Raw genomic sequence first — 23,846 nt, 5'->3', positions numbered from 1 at the left:
GCTTGGGCACTGCTCTCAGATAACTCTCCATCTCTTCTAATTCTAAATTAAGACTATTACTACTACTACTAATGGCAACAGCACCAATAATTTCTGGCTCATATTATGTTCAACTTATGTAATAATTTTCCAAAACTTTGGTGTTTCAATTACTTATATATATCTAGAAGTCTTCAATTAATACATTATTCTCTTTGGACTAAAAGTTTGCTACATTGAACGAGTGCAGCGAGAGAAGGCGAATGGCACAACCGTCCATGTGGGCATTCACCCTAGCAAGGTGGTTATCACTAGACTAAAACTGGACAAAGACTGCAAAAAGATCCTGGAAAGCCAAATCTCGCCAAGTATGAAGGAAAAGGGCAAATACAAGGAAGAAACAATTGAGAAGATGCAGGAGTAAAGTAGTCTTCTTTGTGACTTGAAATAAAAACTGTTAAAATGAAAAAAAAAAAGTTTGCAGAACTCCATTTTCAATAATTTCTTTCAATATAACTTTTCATTCAATGTATCTTTTTACTATTTTATTCTATGTTTTTGGAAAAAAAATCCTGTTACAATCAACTATAAACAACTCTACCTTTTCCTATTGTTTCTAGATTAAAGGTTTTGCTGATGCTATCTAGAACTATGATTTCCTCCTCATCCCCAAAATAGACATATTTTATGAATACATACTAGAATGGACACCAAGATCTTAAAATATTTAAATAGCTGTGGATCTGGACCATTTCCTCAGAACCCACAACTTTATAAGATTCAGCAACAGAGTAATTAATATACAGGAAACTCCAGGGACCAGTTTCCGCCTTTTAATAGGTTGATATATCTGCCATTTCAGGGCCTGTGATTGACAGTTTCTGTGTTCTACCCTGGAAGATAGGTGATGTCTTTGCTAGAATCCAAACTAGGGTAGTTTGAGGTGGATATTACTGGGGGACCATTTTGGCTTTTGTTAGCTAATGCCCCTGCCGTCAGAATGTGACAACTCTGACCATCAAATTTTCCCCAGGCAAGAGTGTGCTCTGGATAAGGAGGGGAGTTGGCACAGTTGGTATTGACACAGGGACTTTAAATGCTGATGCTACTAGTCTGCAGGCAAATGGCTGTGTAGACAAATACCTTGTTTAATGTTGTGAGTATAACCTCTGTCCCCTTGCCACAACTAACTCAAACTAGTAATGGCGGTCTGACACCTTGCCAGTGTTGTGAGACAATTTTTGTTTTTGTGCATGTCTTGCAACTCAAAATGCTTACTGCTCTTCGTTTTGGATCATCTTTTGAAGGACATTTTGATAAGGAACATTCTTTGAGGATAGAAATACAGTCTCCTTCTGAAGCAAAGAGCAGGCATGCTTACTGCTTTTATCAAGGCTTCAACATTCCTTATTTCTGGATCACTCTTCTACAACATGAATCCCTAGGTGTCTTTTGGCTCTCTTCATTCTCTGAGAATTAAACTTCAGAGAATCAGCACCAAACATGATGATATTCCCGCTGTTTCTATGAGTCAGATACTCATGTCTCTGATCCAGGAGTTTCACACACTCTACTATGTGTCTGGGGGTCATTATCATAAATTGACACTCAGTAAACTCTCCCAGAAATGTTGTACCTATGTTTTCATACACATTGAAAATATTCTTCATATATGAGGTAGTTGTTGGTTATTAAACTTAAGCTGAGAGAATTCAGTACCAGCAGACCTTCTCTATAAGAAATACTAAAGGAAATTTTTCACACCAGAGAAATTAAACCAAATGGAAACATGGATTGAAGAAAAACAGCAACCAGAAATATTTAGGAAGATCAAAAGTACTAGATTTTACTTTTTAAGCATTTCTTAAAAGACACAAAACTCTTTATAGGAAATATAATATCATTGGTGGAATTTATAACATACATAGAAGTAATATCTATGACAGAGCAAATGAGAGTGTTTGAAGGAAATGGAATTATACTCTCAAGATTCTTGAATTGTGAAGCTTGAAGTAAATTAAATGAAATGGTACTATATTAGTTCTAAATAGATTATGAGGAATAAGGATAAAGTGTAAAACGTCAGTTAAAATAAAATGAAAGAGTTATAGCTAAAGAGTCAGCAAAGGAGATGAAATACTTTCCAATATTAAAAAAAATCCATTTTACACATGTTCTTTTTAAACTGTTTCTGATGTGTGTGTGTATATGTGTGTTTGTGTGTTGTTTTTGGTATATTTTAAAAGTATTTTAAGATTAGCAGTGGAGCTTCAGAAATATTTAAATAACTAAATATTCAGAAATATTTAAATGACTTTCTCAGATGAGTACAGCTGGTAAGATATGGAGGTTAGAGGCAGGAACCCAGACATCCTGACTCCCAATTTTATTCTCATTCAAATGCATCATATTGTTTATGAAACATCCCAATTTAGGAGGGGGGATATGGAACGAAAATTAAAATTTTTCATTAATGTGCTTTTCCCAAATAGATAATGTTTTTAGATAACCTATTGAAAATGGCAGCAGGGAGGGGCCAAATATTGATTTACTCAACATGAATTTTGTACTAACTCTGTGAGAAGTATTGTGACAATATTAATTTTAAGACTTCTCTTTCTGGACAAACCATCTATATTACAGCTATCCTTGGATAATTTATATAAAACTATGTATGCATTTCAGAAACTAAATGAAACATTCTAAATATTCAAATTTTGGTTTTCTCACCTTCTTAAGAAAGGAAAATTTTTTCTGAGTTCTATATGCAGTTTCACATCTTAAGGTACTTTAAGTGGGTAATAATAGTCCTTGGAGGGATCCTTCTAGAAACTGCTTTTTGTGTGTGTGTCCTTAATCAAAGGATTTTATTCACAGGCATTGTTAAAATAAACTCAAATTATCATATGATTTAAAGATTTATAGAATCATGAATAGAATTGTACCAGTATACACATTACAGGACAAAATGCCATGACATCTTTATTGCCCATGAGCTGATATCCTCAAGATTCTTTAATTTAATAATTTAAAACATTGCACTAAGTAATACTACTAGTGTAGAGAAAATAAAACAAGATATATGCTTCTGTATTTTATTATAGTTAGTTATAAACATATGTATACATACTTATAGATATACAGTTGACCCTAGAAAAACATCAATTTGGGGCGCCTGGGTGGCTCAGTGGGTTAAGCCTCTGCCTTTGGCTCAGGTCATGATCTCAGGGTCCTGGGATCGAGCCCCACATCAGGCTCTCTGCAGAGAGCCTGCTTCCTCCTCTCTCCTCCTGCTTCCTCTTCTCTCTGTGCTTGCCTCTCTGCCTACTTGTGATCTCTCTCTCTCTCTGTCAAATAAATAAATAAAAATATTTACAAAATTGATTCAAACTGTGCAATTTCTCTTACCCATGGATTTTTAAAAATAAAGACAGTACAACACTGTAAATGTGTTTCTCTCTCTCTTTCTTTCTTTCTTTCTTTCTTTCTTTCTTTCTTTCTTTCAACTTTTATTTTTTTATTTGAGGGAGAAAGAGAAAGAGACCATGCAGGGGAAGGAACAGAGGGAGAAGGAAAGGGAGAAGCAGGCTCCCCACCGAGCAGAGAGCCCAATGTGGGGCTCAATCCCAGGACCCTGGGATCATGACCTGAGCGGAAGGTAGATGCTTAACTGACTGAGGCACTCAGGCATTCCCCGCTCCACTTCTTTTTTTTTAAAGTAGGCTCCACGCTCAGCATGGAGCCAGCCCAATGTGGGCCAGAACTCACACCCCTGAGATCAAGAGTCGGATGCTCAACTGACTGAGCCACCCAAGAACCCCTCTTTTTTTTTTTTATTTCCTAATAGCATTTTCTTACTTCTAGCTTACATTGTTATAAGAATACAGCATTTAATACATAACATACAAAATATGTGCAAATCAGCTACTTACGTTATTGTTAAAGCTTCTAGTCAACAGCAGGCTATTAACTTTTCAGGGAGTCAAAAGTTATACACAGATTTTCAACTGCATGGGGGGTTGGTGCCCTGAAAACCCCACATTGTTCAAGGATCAACTGTATATTATCCAGATGGAAATGTATTTTTACTCTTTAAGGTTAAGCCACATAACAATTGTATGGTCTTCTTTTGTATTTAATAGTACAATATAAATGTTTCTTAGGTTATTAAAATTTTATAACACTAATAATAATAATAATAATAATTGCATGAATATCCTTTGTATTGAAGGGGTCAGGATAGGCACCTCAGAATGTGCCACTTTTGCCATGTGGAGTATTTAGAGCTAAAGGCACTTGAGCCCTTGCAGGCTCAAGAGAACCTTGGTCTTCCCTTAATGACAGGAAGAATCTAAATTGAGGGTCTTTCCCAGAATAAGGATTATTAACAGATAAATTTTATCTGAATGACCCATCTGTATGGTAGGACAATCGTCTAGTTACCAAACATCTGCTCTTCTTACTGCCCTGTGAAATACATTATTTTCCTTTGAAATCCTGGACTTCTACCTGGCCTTTTTAATTCAGAATGACACAAATACATCATTTTGCCTGACTGTCTTTGGAATTTCCAGGTCTATGTGGATTCCCTATTCATATGCCTATTAAATTTGATTTTCTCCTGTTAATTTTTTAGTCTGTTTTGATCTTTAGTCCAACTAGAAGGACCTTTGGGGGAACAATAATTCTTGTTCCCCAATGGTGTCAATGTATTGTATTTTTTTTACTCACTTTTCCTTTGATATTTGGGGCTCCTATTATGACACATAATCTTGGAGAAAAGTCTTTTCATTTCTACAGTTATTTGTATGTACAATAGCTAGTTCAAATATTATTAGGTAACACACCATTTAATTAAGATTTGCATGTGCCATATGCTTTCTTAACATTCTAGTGATGGTTATTATTGTATTTTTGTCTTCACATTTTATTTATTTTGGTTTTCCTTACTACATGAATATTTGTGGCTTAGGTAATATATATGCACTTTTCTGTATCTTTTTTAATGTGAGCTTTTGCTATAAAAGACATGTTTTTCTTAGAAGACTTGAAGAATTTCACTAATTTTTACGTGTTTATGTGTGTCTATGAGAAAGAATTTAAGTGAAAGATTGTATACTGATATTGGGTAAGGATATGAGGAGGATGGAAGAAGTATAGCAGGTGTCATTTTAAATAATAGAATAGCTCCATGTGGTTTGTGCTGGAACAATTTGGACTTTGTTTTAAAATATGTTATTTTTGACTTCCAGAAATTATTCTGAGAGCTTTTCCAGTTGAAATAAAACCTCGTGCCAAAAATGACATAAAAATAAGAACTTATGTTTGGTCAGAATGTGGTCTTAAATTTATTTAAAGAAGAAAATATTTTGAATGTGTATGTAGCTATAGTCCGAAGAAGAGCAGAATTTGCAACCCCCAAATATGTCTCTGGTGTAAGGGTTATTTTAGGCTGATTATTTTTAAGAAACAGCAGACAGGAAAAGCTCTGCAAAGGGAATAGAAGTTACCCTTTTGTAGGAGACATTTACATTTATAAGGAAAACTCCATTTGTAATATGTCTCCTTCACTGTACCAGGAAGAGAAAGATGACTAAAGCTTTAGAAACCCTCATCAATAGGGAAGGCATGGTCATAAATTGTGTAACAGGCTTACCCTTCCTTGCTGTGCTTTTCCTAATAGTGTCCCACAACTGGCTTCCCACCTACATCTTCTTTCCTCTTTAGTTGGAAATGGCATTTAAGGTGGTGTCTTGGGTCATTGTGGGGAGTTAGTTTTCCTGAATATCTCCCATTATATAGGAGTAATACATGTTACTAAATTTGTTTGTGTTTTTTCCTCTTTAAAAGAAAAAAAAATATTTGTCAGAAAGAGAGAGAGAGCAAGAGCAGGGGGAGGGGCAGAGGAAGACGCAGGATCGCAGGTGAGCAAGGACCACAATGTGGGACCCTGGAATCATGACCAGAGTGAAAGGCAAATGGTTATCCAACTAAGCCACCCCAACATCCCTGTGTTTCTCCTCTTAATCTTTTATTTCAGGGGAGTCTCAGTTAAGAGCCTAGATTTTTCCTTCGTATAAGTCGTAGTTTTCCACTCTTCTAAAGGCCTCCTACATGTCACAGAAAATGTGTCTATTCCAATACAGTATGGAATAATAGTTTCAATTAAACTGAAATTTAATTGATTTATAGATATATAAGAAACACTGTTTTCTAACAATAGGATTTGTAAATACACAGAAATGAGAAACAGAGTTCTATTTTTCCTTTGCTGGGGGCAGTGATAGGGAAGGGGGAAACATGTTGTCAAAATCATGAGTTTTCTTTCTGTTGTGTGTGCAATCTTCCCTAATTGTAAGCAGATTATCTTCCAGGCAGCCCTTCAAGTTTTCTTTCATTTTTCAAGTTTCAAAGGGGATTGCTAAGTCTTAATTTTATAATATTTGTTAAACAAAGTTATCCATGTAAAAACATTCTTGCCTGCTCCAGGAAACCGACAAACCTTTGGAGCAATGGCTGCTCTAAAAACATTACATAGAAATTGCTGCAGAATGCTTTGAGCTCTTTGGAATCCATGTGCCATGCAAATCTGGAAATATTTAATATGGAAGTACATTTAAAAGTAATTGCATCTTGATTTACATCACTACTAATTTCATTCTGATAATTTTTCTAAGTAAGCGGACAGAGAAAAAGCAGTGTACATATAAGAAGTGTCATTTCTTGAAAAAATATTTTTCCCATTTAATTTTGCCCATAAATACAATTATGACAGTATAATTACTCTCTGCTTCCTTAGTTCTTTATTTTCCTATTTTGCCAAGGATATTTCACCCATGCTTCTATTTTTAACACTTTTGTATCTAGTTTTTACGTGATTATCCTGTAAAGACTATTTAATTAACAGAATTTTGTTTTCAACTTACTGAAGATTTATTTTAACACATTATTATTAACAATTTCTATGAATTATAATAGTTCAGAAGTGTGCATAAATAAAGAAACATAATATTTAATACTCTTTACAAAATACTGGAATTTTTTTACTTGTAAATCCTATAATCTATGGATTCATTCTCAACACGACAAAAGCAAAATTTTATAAAATCTGGATTGCTAAAAACCTAGAAAACTGTGGTAGGCACTCATAAAACAAGTAATCACCAACAAACCAACAGTGAGTTTACTCCCTCTCACAACCTGGCTTTCTTCTCTCATATCCCCCTGCCTGTATGCCACACAGTGTCAAAGGCAGAAGTAGGACATAAGCATGAACAGAGAGCTCCAGAAGCACTCTAGTTCTGCACAAGGAACAGAGAAGGAAACTCCCCTGGGAGATAATTCACAAATCAGATTTTTTTTTTCTATTCCTCATCCATTATTAGGGGAGGCAACAGAGGCAGCATCAACCTTACAAGTCCCATGGAGTCCCAGAGAGGTTCAAAATCAAAGTCCTCTAATATTTCTGAAGAGTGTATTTCCAGCTTACAGTTATGGAAATTAGGACTTGGAAAATCTGAGTAGACCAAAGTCACAGAAGGGGTTATTGGGGGATTGTGATCATCAGTCTATTTCTTCTGAATCTATATTTTTATCTTCTTTCTTTTTTGCTGTTGTTGCATGAGACGGTTATTTCTGTTTTTACAACTCTGGTTTGAGATTTTACTGTTTTGTATCCTCCCTCTCCCCACCCAGGGGAGAGTGATGATTAAGACATCCCTTTAGCCCCTTTATTAAAAGGGAAAAAATGTTCCTCTCACAAAAATTGTAATGGGTGTTATGTGAGGTTGTGACATAAAGTTTAAGCTTCTCCACCAACCCCATACATGCCTTCATTTATATTCAGAGGTAGTGACTGTCTTGTTCAGATACTAATTGTCTCCTTTAGAAACTAGGAACATTTTTGGAGTAAATGTACCAGGTGGCACAGATATATCAAATCTATTTTTATGAAATAATATATTTTGCAATTTTTGTAAAAACTTATTCTAGTTGTAGATTGTTTATTTCATATATATTGAAGTAACTAGTAGAGGTGTTTGAAAATTAAGTCATATCTGTGGAAGAATTACTTTATACACATCATTCCTTAGTGATCTGTTGTATTTTGACTAAATAGCTTTTAAGAAATCATTTCTGATTAGTTAATTACCGCAGGCATATGTTTGATTTTTTAAAGTGTGTGACTAAAATTGAGACATCTAGCTTCTTTTTTTTTTTTAAGATTTTATTTATTTATTTGACAGACAAGTAAGCAGGAAGGCAGTCAGAGAGAGAGAGGAGGAAGCAGGCTCCCTGCTGATGCAGGGCTGGATCCCAGGACTCTGAGATCATGACCTGAGCTGAAAACAGAGGCTTTAATGCATTGAGCCACCCAGGCACCCAAGACATCTAGCTTCTTATCCCAAAGTCTTAATTGTAGTTATTCCATAGGACTTCAACACTGCTCTGTGGCTTATATTAAAATAAAACAGATGGAGAAGTTATTTCACACACTAGCTTTGTTAAAAGTGTGATTTTGTAAATTCTTCCAATTATTCTTGCACTATCAATAATGATACCCCTTGAATCCTGTCCTGGATCTCAATTATTAGCACCATTTGTTTTACTATCCATACTCTACACATGACTAGTAACATTCAGCATTATGGCTTCAGGTGTTATATGGAGTAATGCTCAAATTTATTGTCCTATTTTTGTGATATAGTCAATACAATACAGTCTAGTTGACAGAAATTACATTATTGATGCTTTAAAAAATCTGTCTCAACTCATTCCTGATAAGATCAAAAATTTATTCTTGCTTCTGAACATTAGTTTAATATACTTACCATGTCTATGATTTTTCTTAGAAGGAAATAAAATTGCTCTTTCAACTCTACTATAAAAGGTTTGAGGTCATGCTTGACTTTATTCATCCTTGGAAGAACCATAAACATTCTACATAAAATATTTATGAAGATTTTATTCAAAGCAGCCTTTGAGAAAGCTTAGGACGTTTAGAAAATATCGCTATTCTTAGCACTCTGATTTTGAATTGTGTATCTGCCAAGTTATTGACACCTGGGCTAAGACACTCACATTTATGATTGACCCCATTTATTTACAAATCACTATATCTACTTCATCTAGTACATCCTAACTGCTGTGATTATCAATATTCATTATATGTGTGAGTTATGCTCAATGGCCAATCTACCTTTTAGCTTTTCAAACTTGTAATGTTTGTAACCCTCTAGGGTTTTAAAATACCCCGTCTTCACAATTATATATCTGTGCTTCATAATATGCTTCATCTTTCTTGATTCATAAGAAAATTAGACACAGTTAACTACTCTATTTGGTGAAATATTTTCTTCACTTGGCTCAGAAAACTCTCCTACCCCAGGATGTTCTCCTACCAGTCTCTTTCCTACATCCTTCTCATCTTGCTAACTTTTAAACATTGAAATCTCTCAAGGCATTTTTGGTTTTTCGGCTTTCCCTTTTTTTGCTGTCTATATCCATTTCCTTGTCAATCTTATCCAGTGTCATGAACACTGAACAGTATCTAATTAGATTATTACCTCCATCCGGACCTCACCCTGAACTCCCACTGTATCAGACTACTTATTCAGTATCTCTATTTGCATATCTTAACATGCCTAGACAGCAAACACCTGTTCAAACCCTCAAAATATTCAGCATGTCAGTCTTCCCATTCCAGTAAAAAGGCAGCTCTATCCCTCCAGTCATTCACACCAAGTCTTGGAATCATTCTTGTCTGCTTTGTTTCCTTCCCATCCCATATTTAATCTGTCAATAAACTCAGTCAGTATACCTTCTGCATGTATGTAGAATATACTCACATCCCACTGCACTGGTTCAAACCACAATCATCTCTGGACTGACCATGTTGTAATAGTCCCGTGATTCCCTTGCCTCTTGCCTAATCCCTTCTTGCTCTCAATACAGCATCCACAGTGCTCTGGGGTTTAATGAAATAAATATGTAGCTCCTCTGCTCAAAGTTCTGCGAATGGCTTCCTATCTCTTTTTGAGTAAAAGCTAAAAATCCTTACAGTTATTACTTCTATGCCTGCTTTTCTGGCTTGCCAAATTCTAGCCAAATCAGCTTCCTGGTTGTTTCTCAAACATTCATGTCTAGCCACACTTTTAATTTAAAACCTTTACATTTTCAGTTTCCTCTTCCAGGAATAAGAATAGTCTTTCTCCAGATGTGCATGGGAGAAATTCCATCAACCCCCTCAACTTCTTCAGTTCTTTGTTAGAATGTCACCTTTCTAGTGAATCTTTTTTATTTTTCTAGTGAAACTACTCATTTAAAATTACACCTCTGAAGTACTGTGTTTTGTCCATTCTCCTCAACTGGATGTAAGTTCCTTTGAGACCATGATTTCTAATTGCTTTTGTTCACTGCTGAATCCTAAGTTCCTTGAAGAGAAATTGGCACATCGTATAGAGAAATTGGCACTTTCAATAAACATTTGTTAAATGGATGAATAAATGAAATAATGCCTTTGGGCATATTCTTATACCAGAAATTAACTTCATTTTCTAAATTTATTTAATTTATTCTACAAAAGTGTTAATTTTATAATTTCTCTGTTTTTATGAGATTGCTTTTAATAATTTTGTTCACATTTTCCAAGTTCCTGATGACAAAGCTGTGCAAATTATGGCTTAAAAAATGGCTAAGAAGAAAATAATGGTCTTGTCTCTTAAATCTTAAATTTGTTTCAAAAATGTGTTACTCAAAGCCAGAGGACAATATATTGCTAGCTCTTAGAAATGGGACATTCTTTAACATAATCAAAATGTTTGATACATTGAATGTATAGTAAATGGTATGAAGATCACTGTCATTCTTCTTAAAAAACAACTATTTAAATAGCTGATATATTTTTCACTTAATCCCCTAGAATATGGTCTGGGTTTTCTTGAGCTATTCAAGATAAATTATGTCAGAGATATAATTTAGGATAAATATGCAATGCAAGGTACAGTTTAGTATGAAGTACTAGATGCAGAAATATTTATAAATATATCACATACATTTATGAAGATCAGTTCTTAGACATTGTTCAAAATATAAATATTAATATAAATATTATAAATATAAAAATTACTGTGAGAAAATATAGTAAGAAGAAGTAGCATTATGAGTATCTTGAAGACACAAGTATTTTTGATAATTTAAGAGATGTAAATGTAAGTCAAAGTGACATTTTATTAGAGATCCTAAAAAAATAGAAACTTTAAAAAAACCTTAAAAAAATAGAGTCATTTATAAGTCCTTAGTAAAATTGAAAAATTTCATAATCAATATTCATTAAATTTTGGAATTATATATAAAGTCAGAAACTTATAGAAACTACAGTGAATAAGAAGGTTGCCTATAAGTGAATATAAATAAAATATAATGAATATATATTTTGAATATAAATATGAATATAAATGAATATAAATAAGAATATATGAATATAAATAAATGATGAATATAAATAAAATATTTTTGGAATAGAATAAGATACTTTTAACTGTATAACTTAACTGTAGTCAGTACTTTATTATTAGGTGGTCATAGACCTTTATAAATGTATTAGACCTTAGGGGTAATTTTTTTAAATTAAATTTATTTATTTTCAGCATAACAGTATTCATTATTTTTTCACCACACCCAGTGCTCCATGCAATCCGTGCCCTTTATAATACCCACCACCTGGTTCCCCCAACCTCTCACCCCCCTGCCACTTCAAACCCCTCAGATTGTTTTTCAGAGTCCATAGTCTCTCATAATTCACCTCCTCTTCCAATTTCCCCCAACTCCCTTCTCCTCTCTAACTCCCCATGTCCTCCATGCTATTTGTTATGCTCCACAAATAAGTGAAACCATATGATAATTGACTCTCTCTGCTTGACTAATTTTTATATGTACTTTATATATACTTTTCATTTTATCTTGTATTTAATAAGAACACATGCTGTTATAAAATATTTAAGCAATATAAGGTGACATACAATGGAAACTGAGTATTGTGACTACCCTTAACAAGTCTACTCCCCAGAAATGAAAACTTTCAATAGTTTGTTATTTAACATATTCAGTGTTCCAGAAGTACACAAATGTGCAACTATATATGTGGGCATATACATATATGAGTATATATGTGTGTGAATACCATGTTTAATCATTATTTGTAGCAAAAAAAGACAGAGTGTATAAATTGTTGTGCACCTTGGTTTTTCTTTTCCATTCAAAGTATATTTTAGAGATTTCTTTTAGCAAAAGCACATATAGGGCTACACCATGAGTTTTAACAGTGCCATAATTCATGTGAACAATTTATTTATGGCCATAAAGTTTGTTTCCAGTTGTTATTTTAATATATTATTGATTATACTTCTAAGACTATACTTTATACTGGAATCTATAATGAATTAAGTTCTATATTTTAGATAGCAGGGTCCTCCCAAGTTTGTATAGTGTTTTCACCCCATAAATCTCTTTTATATAATGTAACTTTTTAAGTTTTATTTAATAAAATTTGAAGTTTTTGGATCAGTTTCAATTTTCCAAAAAGTATTATTATCTATTTCATCTAACATGATGTAATCTAAATATATCAAAAGCAGCCTCTTTTGTCTTCATTGAAAATCACTCCAAATTTCACTTGATAGACTTGAAAAGTTCAGTCAAATTAAATGCATACATAGGAATAATACATAGCATATTCTTTGCTGATTTGACACTAAAATATATATAGTAAGTTCCGGAGCAAAAACTATGTCTTATAAGTAATTGAAAAAGAACTACACACAGAGCAATCATTTATGAGAGAGTTTAAAATTGGATATATTGAATGGTACATGTTCTGTAATCCTACCAGCAAATAGAGCATGTGGAATTTCAATGACACAAAACTTGATTTAAAGTAAGATGATGCAGACCCACATTCTTATTCAAGTTTTCATTAAAACATTTAATGAGTCTTACCAATGTCAGTCTCTGTGACATACCACTTGGGATCTCTCTTCAAGCCAATGAGTAAATGATTGTTCAACAATTTGACTTAATTATATATCGTCTTCATTTCATCCTGTTTGAATATTATAAAAGACTGTTCTAACTAACATGGTGAAATTAAGATACACTGTGTAAAGTGTCACTAAAGAAGTTATTTAGGACAAAAGAGACTATTTTGAGCATATACTTGGGCTGTCATATTTTACTTTCTAAAAATATGAAGTGTGTTGCTATAAAACCTGTAAAATATTTCAGGATCTTGGAATGTAGTTTTTCAAATCATAGATAACACTATAAATTTAAAATATAAACATGGACTGAAGTATGGAGTTTCCACAAAAAGTTAAAAATAAAACTACCCTGTCATCCAGCAATTTCAATACCAGATCTTTATTCAAGGCTATAGAAATACTGATTGGAAGGAATACCTACACCCCATGGTTTACAGCAGCATTATCAACAATAGCCAAATTATTGAAAGAGCCCAAATCTGCATTGACTGATAAATAGATAAAGAAGAAGTGGTATGTGTTTGCAATGGAATATTACTCAGCCATGAAAAAGAATGAACTCTTGCCATTTGCAACAATGTGGATTGAGCTAGAGAGTATTATGCTAAGCAAAGTAAGTCAGTCAAAGAAAGAGAAATGCCATGTGATTTCACTCATATGTGGAATTTAAGAAACATAACAGATGAACATGAAGGTGAGGGAAAGAGAGAGAGAGAGAGAGAGAGAGAGAGAGAGGAACCAGATAACAGACTTTTCACTATAGAGAACAAACTTAGGGTGGCTGGAGGGGAGATGGGTGGGGGGATGGGTTCAATGGGTGATGGGTATTAAGGAAGGAACTTGTGATGAGCACTGAATGTTATATATAAGTGATGACGCGCTAAGTCCTGTACCTGAAACTAATATTACACTGTATGTTAACTAGTTGGAATTTAAATAAAAATTTGGAAGGAAAAAAATATAAAAGTATTTGTAAAAAAGACCTATAAAATAAAATAAAATAGAAACATGTTACATTATTTCCTTTTTAATTATTCTGTGCTTCAATTTTTCTTTGATTATAATTATTTTTCCAGTATAAAGAAAACAAACTAGATTATCTGTTCTTCTTTCTCTATGTCATCCAATAATATTTCAATTTTTCCAGTTTGGGGATGTCAGTTTTACTTATTCTTCCACTCTTAACAAATATTTTCTCCGGTTTAATTTTACTTACTGTTTTTAAAATCACATGACTGCTACTTGTTTAATAAGCCAAACATAGCAAGATTTTATTTAAAAAGTCAATGATCTTCCCACAGCTTTCCTAAATCCTGTTGCTCTGATTTGAGGTATTTTGACCTTTCATCATGTGTCCTTCCAAAAATTATTTAAAAAATGCAAACATGTAGAAAATTCATACAAAGTTATTATTCTCAAAGATAGAATCACAATATACTAACTGGTCTGCAAGTATGTATTTAAACCTAAATATATGTAATAGATTTCCTACAGGAAAATATATATATAAATTTAGTCCATTCTATTTATAACTACATAAAATTCCCTAGGTTGGATACATCATAAATGTGCAGTAATTCACTTTTCTTTCCTTCCACATATATTGGTGTGATATAATGCTGTGATAAACAACATTGTACATAACATGAGTTCTTTATATTTATGAATATATTTCTAAAAGTGATATTGGTAAGTCAGCAGATTTAGGTATTTAAACTTTCCTGAGATATTTGTAGATTATTAATAAAAAGGCCTCATATTCCCAAAGGAAATTTATGCAAGCTTGTTGATCAAGCTTGCTAAACAGTCATCTATCTAGACCTTTTGAAAACTTAGCTTTGGTTTATTATTCCTTTGTTTTAATATTATACGAACTTCAGCTTTGATAATAATTTCTTCTTATGCTTTTGTTGTTTTTTGTTCCTTCTTTGATCCCTTAAAGTGAATAGTCAACTCAATGATTTTTCAGTGTTTTTCAATCAGAATAGCATTAAAAAATGAATGAATCAATTAATTTAGAAGATAAAAGCTGTCAAGTCATAGTCTGATTATATTTTTAAATGCTATCCACCAACTTTTTGGTTAATAGTATCATTAGATGTATGGTAATAGTGTTATTAATTAGTTGATAATTTTAAATTTCAGTGTCTGATCCAGAGGTTACAGAGAACACGATTTTTTTAAAAGATTTTATTTATCCATTTGAGAGAGATACAGACACAGAGAGAGCACAAGCCAGGAATAGGCAGAGGGAGAGGGAGAAGCAGACTCCCTGTTTAGCAGGGAGCCCCACATGAGGCTCAATCCTAGGACCTGCAGACCATGACCTGAGCCAAAGGCAGATGCTTAACCATTTGAGCCACCCAGGCACCCCTACATAGAACATTATTACATAAATGCCAAGAAATAAAGTTTCTTGGTATTTTTTTCTATTATTTTCTGTCTTCAATTATTATCAGAAAATATGACCAGTGAAATATCTAATTTATTTTTAATTTATCATCTATGCATGTGTATATATGTCCCATGTGAATGTACATATATATATGTACATATATGATTTTCTGTTACTGTGTCATTAGTGTACCTTAAATACATGTATACTTATTGTAGAAGATCTGGAGCAACCACAACTGCCATACATTGCTGGGGGAGTGTAAATATGCCACAGTCCTCTTGGAGGTTTAATTATTTCTTATAAGATAAACATACATTCCAGGAGTTGGGAATTTTATTCCTAGGTAAAAAAGGGACTGAAAAAAATGACTTATAAAGGATTTTTCATATCGGCTTTATTAATTATAGCTCCAAACCAGAAACAATGTAAATATCTATCCAGAGGAGAATGTTATGTTTGTATAAAAAAATACTGAAATGATCGAAGCATTTCAAAAGCAGAAAAAGACAAAAAATATTATAGCAAGGAAAGTGTCACTGAAACATAAAAAAAAAAAAAAAAAAAGAATACTGAAATGTTACCTGGCCATTTAAGAAAACAAATAAGAGATACATCCAAAAACATGGATGATTTTCAAAAACATATGTTGAGTGAAGGGGGCCAGATATAAGAAAGTGTACAGTATGTACTATGTAATTTCATGTATATAAAATTCTAGAGTCGGTCAGTTTAATCCATGATAATAAAAGTCAAAACAATGTTTTCCTCTTGAGGGTTGGGGATTGACCAAAATGAGGTGAAGTTAAAACTTTCAATTGCTATTGAAATGTTTTATATCTTGGTTGGAATAAAGAATGCATGGTTTTATTCAATTTTCAATACTCAATGAATCATATGCTTAAATTATGTGTGCATTACAATATATACTTCTCTAAAGTGTAACACGTTTAGGGGCACCTGGTTGGCTCAGTAGTTTAAAGCCACTGCTTTCAGCTCAGGTCATGGTCTCAGGGTCCTGGGATCCAGCCCCGTGTTGGGCTCTCTGTTCAGTGGGGAGCCTGCTTCTTCCTCTCTCTCTGCCTGCCTCTCTGCCTTCTTGTGATCTCTATCAAATAAACAAACAAAATATTAAAAAAATAAAAAGTAACATGTTTATTTTTAAATGTGAATTATATTTTGTTCATTTTTTTTTTCTAATCATATACAAACTTTAACTCTACCTCAGGATCATCGGCAGACTCTCAGTAATTATGTTGTGTTATAATCCGTGGCTGGCTTGGTTCTGAGACATTGTCGTAGTGTCAGTTTCTAGCCACTGATTTAACCCTTGAATTTAATGAATTGGAAATGTAAATAACTTAAACCAAAAAGTTAACTACATTCATATCTGTGTGTGTGGATGTATGTATGTCTATATGCTTGTATATATAAATATACAAGAGAAACCAAAATAAAAAGGTATATAATATTAGGTATTCTTATAGATGAGGAGAAATTGAATCTCTCATGTACTTTTCAAGGGCTGGTAAATTGTACAACCACTTTAGCTAATAATTTTTATTTATTTACTAAAGTTATTATATATGTATATTATCATTCCACAACTTTACTATTAGGAACAACCTCCAAAAATACATATATATTGGGACCAACATAAGTAATGCAGTATTGTTCTTAGAAGGATTTGTAATAGCCAAAAGTTGAAAACAACCCACATGCCCATGGGTAAATTTTGTTATATTATGCAGTGAAATTTTGTACATCAATGAGAATTAATGAACTATAAATACACATCTTAGGAACTGAAGGAGAGTGGAAGAAGCCAGCAACAAAATGTATGCATTGTTTGATTCTATTTATGTAAAGTTCCAAAATAAGCCAAACTTTGGCTTATTTGTGTCAATAAACATCAGTATTGTGCTTACTTTGGGGGGATATTGGCTGAAATGGGAATGATGGAAGATTCTAAGCCTCAGTTAATATTATATTTCTTGATTTGGGAGCAGATTAAATGGGTATGATGACTACATGTACTACTCTGTATGCTAATTTTCTTTAAAAAGTAAGTGAATAAAAGTTAAATCTATGTTTCTGTGAACCCATACAGCAGACTTCCCAATTAGGATATTGCTTATGGGCCTGGGAAAGGAAATGAAGAATTTGGTTAAGAGAGAATAAATAATTAATAAAGCCTGTGAAAATCTTTAAACAGAATAATGGACTAATTGAACAATCTACCATGAATTAAGTAGTGTGATTAACAACTCCCTGTTCCTGAGGTTAAAATCCAACAAGTCAACAAAAAACAAGAAAACAGAAGCTAACAGAGTGAGGGAGAAAGAAGAAGAGAGACAGAGAAAGACGAAGACAAAGACCAGGGAGAAAGAGAGAGAGAAAAGTGACTACAAGTGACTTGGCTCTGGGTTAAAAAATTAAAAGGAATAAATTCAAAGTAGCAGAACTCTTTCTGCTTCAATTTTGACAATCCATATTTTTTAATTTACTAAATTTAAGACATTTTTACGATGCACAATTTATTATTAGTTGAGTTAAATCTTTTTCCATAATCTCTTATAAGAGTTTGCTCTCCTGTCTCTTCTGACCTGAGTAACCTGCTTAGCATCACTTAATAATTAGGTTACATTTCCTCCAGAAGATAATGAGGGGAATTTCCCAGGGAAACACTGCTGTTACACTACCAAATTCTAAGGTAAAGTGAGTGAAGGTTAACTCTGAGGGGGGAAGTTGCAGAACATACACTTCCAAAAAAACAACAAAGCTCTCACTAGTGGCTGGAAAGAGGGAGAAGACTTAATCATCCTAATAGTAAAGCTATTTTCATGTTTCACAATAAATATTTTGGGTAACACTGAGAAAACACTAGTCATAAATAATGTGTTTCAATGGAGCATGGAAGTGATTAATGGGGAAAATAATTTAATTTATTTTAGAAATCTTAATATGCACAAGCTTTCTAAACATAAAATGATAATGAAGAGTTGCACAGTTTGATATTTTCCTCCAAGAAGTTATGCTCTTCAGCTATCATTGGAGAACTACTTCATGAAGTGGTTACCAAACTCTTCATGAAATACTTAGAATGTAAGTACCTCGTGAACTTTGAAGAAAGTGGTCTCTCATACACTGAAAATTTGATTGCTGCTAGGGACAACATTAAGTGACAGGTGCTTGGGTGGCTCAGTGGATTAAACCTCTGACTTCAGCTCAGGTCATGATCTCAGGGTTCTGGGATGGAGCCCCGCATCAGGCTCTCCGCTCAGCAGGGAGCCTTTCTCCTTCTCTCTCTTTCTGTCTGCCTCTCTGCCTACTTGTGATCTCTCTCTGTCAAATAAATAAATAAAAACTTTAAAAAAAATTAAAAAAAATAAAATTAAGAGACACAATAGAAGAATCAACAAATATCATAATTCTCAAGCTGAGTTTTTATGAGGAACTCTTGGTAGTGTCACAGGGCCACTGGAAAGAATGACAGCAACAAGTAAACTGGATTACCCACACAGCTATGTATTTGCTACCAAATAACCTTAGAGAACAGTCTCCAAAATCATGTTCGATATATAATAGATGTATATTTAGCAAATTTTATTTACTTAGCAACACCAAAAAAATAAAAGATCAATCATATGATATTGACAGATTTTATTTTGGTCTTTTATTTCACATTAACTGATGACTAGCTCCCATTTTAACTCTATTTTTTAATATTTAATGAGTTTGACTATTGAAAAAATCATATCTGTTGTATATTATCACTTAAGACAGTGACACCAAAGTTTATTAGCAAAAAGAAAAATAAAGTTGTGGGGAAATCACTTACAAGTGGATTTCCATTTATTATTAAATTTAAAAATATTATCCATTTTACAGAGCTACTATATATGTGTTCTTTTTCTCTTTAGGATTTTATTTATTTGAGAGAGAGAGTACACACATGGGAGAGAGTATGATGGGAGGGGAGGGGCAAAGGGAGAGGTAGGAGAAGGCTTCCCACTGAGCAGAGAGCCCAGTGAGGGCCTCAGTTCTAGGACTGTGGGATTATGACCTGATCCAAAGGCAGACACTTAACCAATTGAGTTACTCAGGCATCCCTGTATGTGTTCTAAAGTGCATTTGTTGTTATAATTTCTATGTACAAACTTGATTTAGGAATATTTTGTAAAGAACTTAAAATAAAATCTTATAAGCCCAAACACACATCATCCTTGGGGTGATTCTTTTTTAATTTGGTAAAGGATATATTTTCATATTAAAACATTAGGTGTTCAAGGTGACTTCAGAAAAGTTACATCCAAATATGTTTGTCATTCACAGGTGATTCAAAATTAAATGTCATTTTATTCAGTACTAAGATTATGTAGTAATGTTTTAGAACTCTTAGAATTTAAAATGCTTTGAATTTTCATTCCCTGAACATGTTCTGGAAAGAAATTTAATTTTTAATGTGGATGGAATAACTGAGAGAAAAATCTGGAAGGCCCTTTTTGTATGCTACTGCGGCTTTCATTTAAGAGGAAAACTAAGTCTCCTTGAAAACTAGCAAATGATGGGGTACCTTGCTTCCTATCTTCAACTGAACATTAATATGCAAAACACAAAACTAAATGCACTTAACTTTCCTTGTGTTATCATTCAAGCTAATAGTTCCCCTCAAATTCTAGTAATCAGTGTATCAGCAATATCCTGGGTATATGATATTCAGTCAGGTTTGAACATTTCCCTACTTAGTATTTGTAAAGGATCTCCGGGGAAGGGTATATCCAAATTAAGTAGTTCATAAGCCATCATCATTGTCTTGCTGTGTGGTATTAGAGTCTCTTTTCATTTCTGTAATTGTAAAAAAGCTTCTTTCCTGTTTTTTTGTTTAATTAAATAAACTACTTGGAAAAATTAGGATTTCAAAATTTTTTCCTTTAAGAACATTAGAGATACCTAACTGAAAAATTAAGCTAGGCTCAGTATTTTTTTTTCCTTTTTTTTTTTTCTCTTTTTCTTTTAGAGAGAGAAAAAGAGAGAGTTCAGACAGGGGGACAGAGTGGAGAGAGAGAGAGAGAGAGAATCCTAAGCAGGTACCACACCTAGCACAGAGCCTGATGCAGGGTTTGATCTCATGACCCTGAGGTCATGACTTGAACCAAAATCAAGAGTCAGAGATGCCTAACAGAGCTACCAGGCATTCCAATTGTACTTAATGCTCTAATGTTACTTTTAAAAGGACTATGTGCAATATTAATGTTTTAAAGAGTTTACTTAATATGTGAACTTGCCATGTTTATGTATTCCAAACCTTTTTACTTTCTATATTTGGCAAATAATTGATAGATACAAATACTCAATTTACATAAGCAGTTATTCCAGAGCATTTGGTGTATTGAATCTTTAGTTCCATTCAAATGTCTGACCTCAGGCCAAAGGGTGAATATAGCAATGGAACAATTGCTTACCATAAAATTCTGGGTAAGCCCTTATGTGGTACTTATGTTGATTCATAATACTAAATACCTAAGTTTCATACCCTCTTCAGTTTTTTTTTTTTTAATTTTCATTAAGACTTCTTAAAAAGATACATATTAGGGCATAATGACTTTGCATACATTTGTATTGCCCTCAGACATTTTATCAAAATCCTGGTCAGTTTTAAACCTCAGCTAACCAAAACAATGTTTTACAAAACATTTCCAGACAATTACCCAAATACACCTTATCTATTGAAAGGTGTATCATCCAGACAGAAAACATGGTACATGACCAATATTAAACCAATTATTCTGTAGAACATGATGAAATATATATATATATATATATATATATATATATATATATATATTTAACCGTCATTTTCTAGACATTGGGGTAAGTTTCCTTTTCCCATCAGAAATTCCATTATAGATTTCATATCCAAATACTTAAACATTTTCCTTCCCTTCTGGACACCCAAAAACGATAAAAAAGGAAAATTTAAAAAAAATGGAAAAGATAAAAAGGGAAATGAAAGCTCATCATTTAGATTATCCCCACAGTTTCTATACCAACTTTGTAAAAGCCCAAATGTGAATTCTGCTTGTATTAATGCTACAAACTAGGTATCTTGCTTAGTGTTACAACGAGCAAAAGAATAGATTGATAGTCCACCCTAAACCATCTCTTGGAGTCTATTGGAGGCCAGAAAACCGACATTCAGCCATGCATGATTTTTATGTAACAGACCAAGCTTTTTTTTTTTTTTTTCTTTCTGAAAATAACAACAAACGTCTGTTTGTTGAGTTAATGAGTATATGCCACTTTATCATAAGTAAAATAGCTGTAGCTCAATTTTGGGCTTACATTCTAGTATTAATAAGAAGGTTGGTCATGTAACTAATGTAATTAGTTGTAATGTAATACAACTAACTAATGTAATTAAGTTTCACATAAGTTTGACTGGAAACCATAAAATGTAAAAACAATGATTAAAACTATATTTATTTAAGGTGGTCTGATAGGTTCTAATGCTATAATATAATATAATTAGCTTTTCTGAAAGTGTTTTCTCCCAACCACTGAAAGTATTCAACCAGGAGAAGGTAGGCCTAGTAGCCATGTAAGTAGGCACTCCAATAGTAGATGTGCAATTGTACTAGATAATATTTGAACATCCTTGTAACATAAGTATTTTATAATACTTCGAAGCCTTCATGTATAGTAGTGGTAGGTTTTGTTTATTTGTGCAAAATACTAGGCTATTGACAGTTTTATTAAGGTGGTGTTTTTTCTTTTTGTTTGTTTTTTAAACTATCTTCACTTATCTGATAGAGAACAAAGAAATTTACCTAGAGAACAAAGAAATTAACCCTGAGAACTTTCCTCAAGTCTTTAAGAAGAGTTGATAATAATGGACAGAACCTAATTACAAGAGAGGAAAATAATGGCAAACACAGGTAAATCTGATGAATATAGAACCTAAAATTTAGTAATTAGGCTTTGGCTTAAGATCAGTATTCAGGAGTACATAAGATTTGTATTAATTTTCTCTCAATTATTTGAGACAAAATCAATAGAAACTAAGTCGAGGGAAAAGCTAATGAGAAAAAAGCTGCAAAATTTTAATTACCCCATAATGATAAATGGATTTCATTGTAGATTACCCTTTGTGATGGTTTTTTCCTTCACTCTATAAATTGTTTTTAAAGTTGCTAAAAATAACTAGTTTATAAGTGAAAAGTTTACGCAAAGCAATTATTTGGCATTACAGCTTACAAAACCAAAAAGAATGAATTTGTTTTTAAGTAACATGAAAACTTCCTGAAGTCACAAAAATTGATCAATCGATACAGATCAGGTTGTGACCATTTGGTTAACTCTGTATGTAGCCCTTTAGAAAATGTACAAGTATGTAACTTGCTTCTTGCCCTCTTGAAAACTTATAATTCATCTAAATCCAAACTATCAAACATAAAAATAATGAAGTAGTTACTGTTAAACAGCATATTGTAAACTTTATTTATCATAAGAAATGCCAGCAAGTAGCACCACAACTATCAAAGAAGATAGTGTATAACAATGCTAGAAACAAAAAGTAGACTTTGAAATCAGGCAGAATCAGGCAGAATTGGGCTTAATTTCTCTTTCTTTCTTTCTTTCTTTCTTTCTTTCTTTCTTTCTTTCTTTTTCACAATATTAATGCCTTGGAGCTTAAATTTTCCAGCTGTAAAATACTGGTGCTATCTTCAATTTCAGTTGTTGTGAGATTGACTATACACACAAAATACCAAGTGTCTACTACACAAGGGTGTTTTCGATGTTGTTACTTTATGCCAACACAAAAGATTTTTATTTTAGTAGGCAGGGAACATCAAGTTCAAAGGTCAGATACAAATAAAATAAATTTGCTTTTTACAATGAAAGTTCAAACTTCTTAAATGATTCTAAGACAGTTACGAGTGATCAGTGCATTTTTCCCAGTAGAAGAATTTATCAGAAGACAAGCTATATCAGAATGTTTCTTACATGGCATCAAATCAGAACAAAGAAAAAAGAATTGGATCATTTTTAGTAGTTAAGTAATGCTAGCCTAATGTGGCAAATTACAGGTTTAGAGTGGGAAGGTAATAGTTTTCTTTAGAAATCTCGAGAGACACTCCTACTCTTGTTGATGCTAGAGATAGAAGAGTCCTTGATCTATAACCTTCCTATTTATTTTCTACATGTCATTTTCTGTTTTTCTTCAAAATATTACTTCTCTAAATATTGTTTTATCTAGATATTATTATATATTTATATAAATATATTTCATAGGTATATATTGGTGAATTTGTGCATCAAACCATTTTTGATATTAAACAGTATACTGATCAGGGAGGGCTGTCTATATGTTTGGTCCTCTTTGTTCTTAATTTCTTTCCCCCAAAATAAGAAATTTTGAATTCTGCCTGTAT

This window comes from Mustela putorius, unplaced genomic scaffold, assembly GCF_011764305.1.
Source record: "Mustela putorius furo isolate JIRA1106 unplaced genomic scaffold, ASM1176430v1.1 tig00003846_pilon_pilon_pilon, whole genome shotgun sequence".
Taxonomy (NCBI): Eukaryota; Metazoa; Chordata; class Mammalia; order Carnivora; family Mustelidae; genus Mustela; species Mustela putorius.
Note: the sequence above shows the minus strand (reverse complement) of the source record.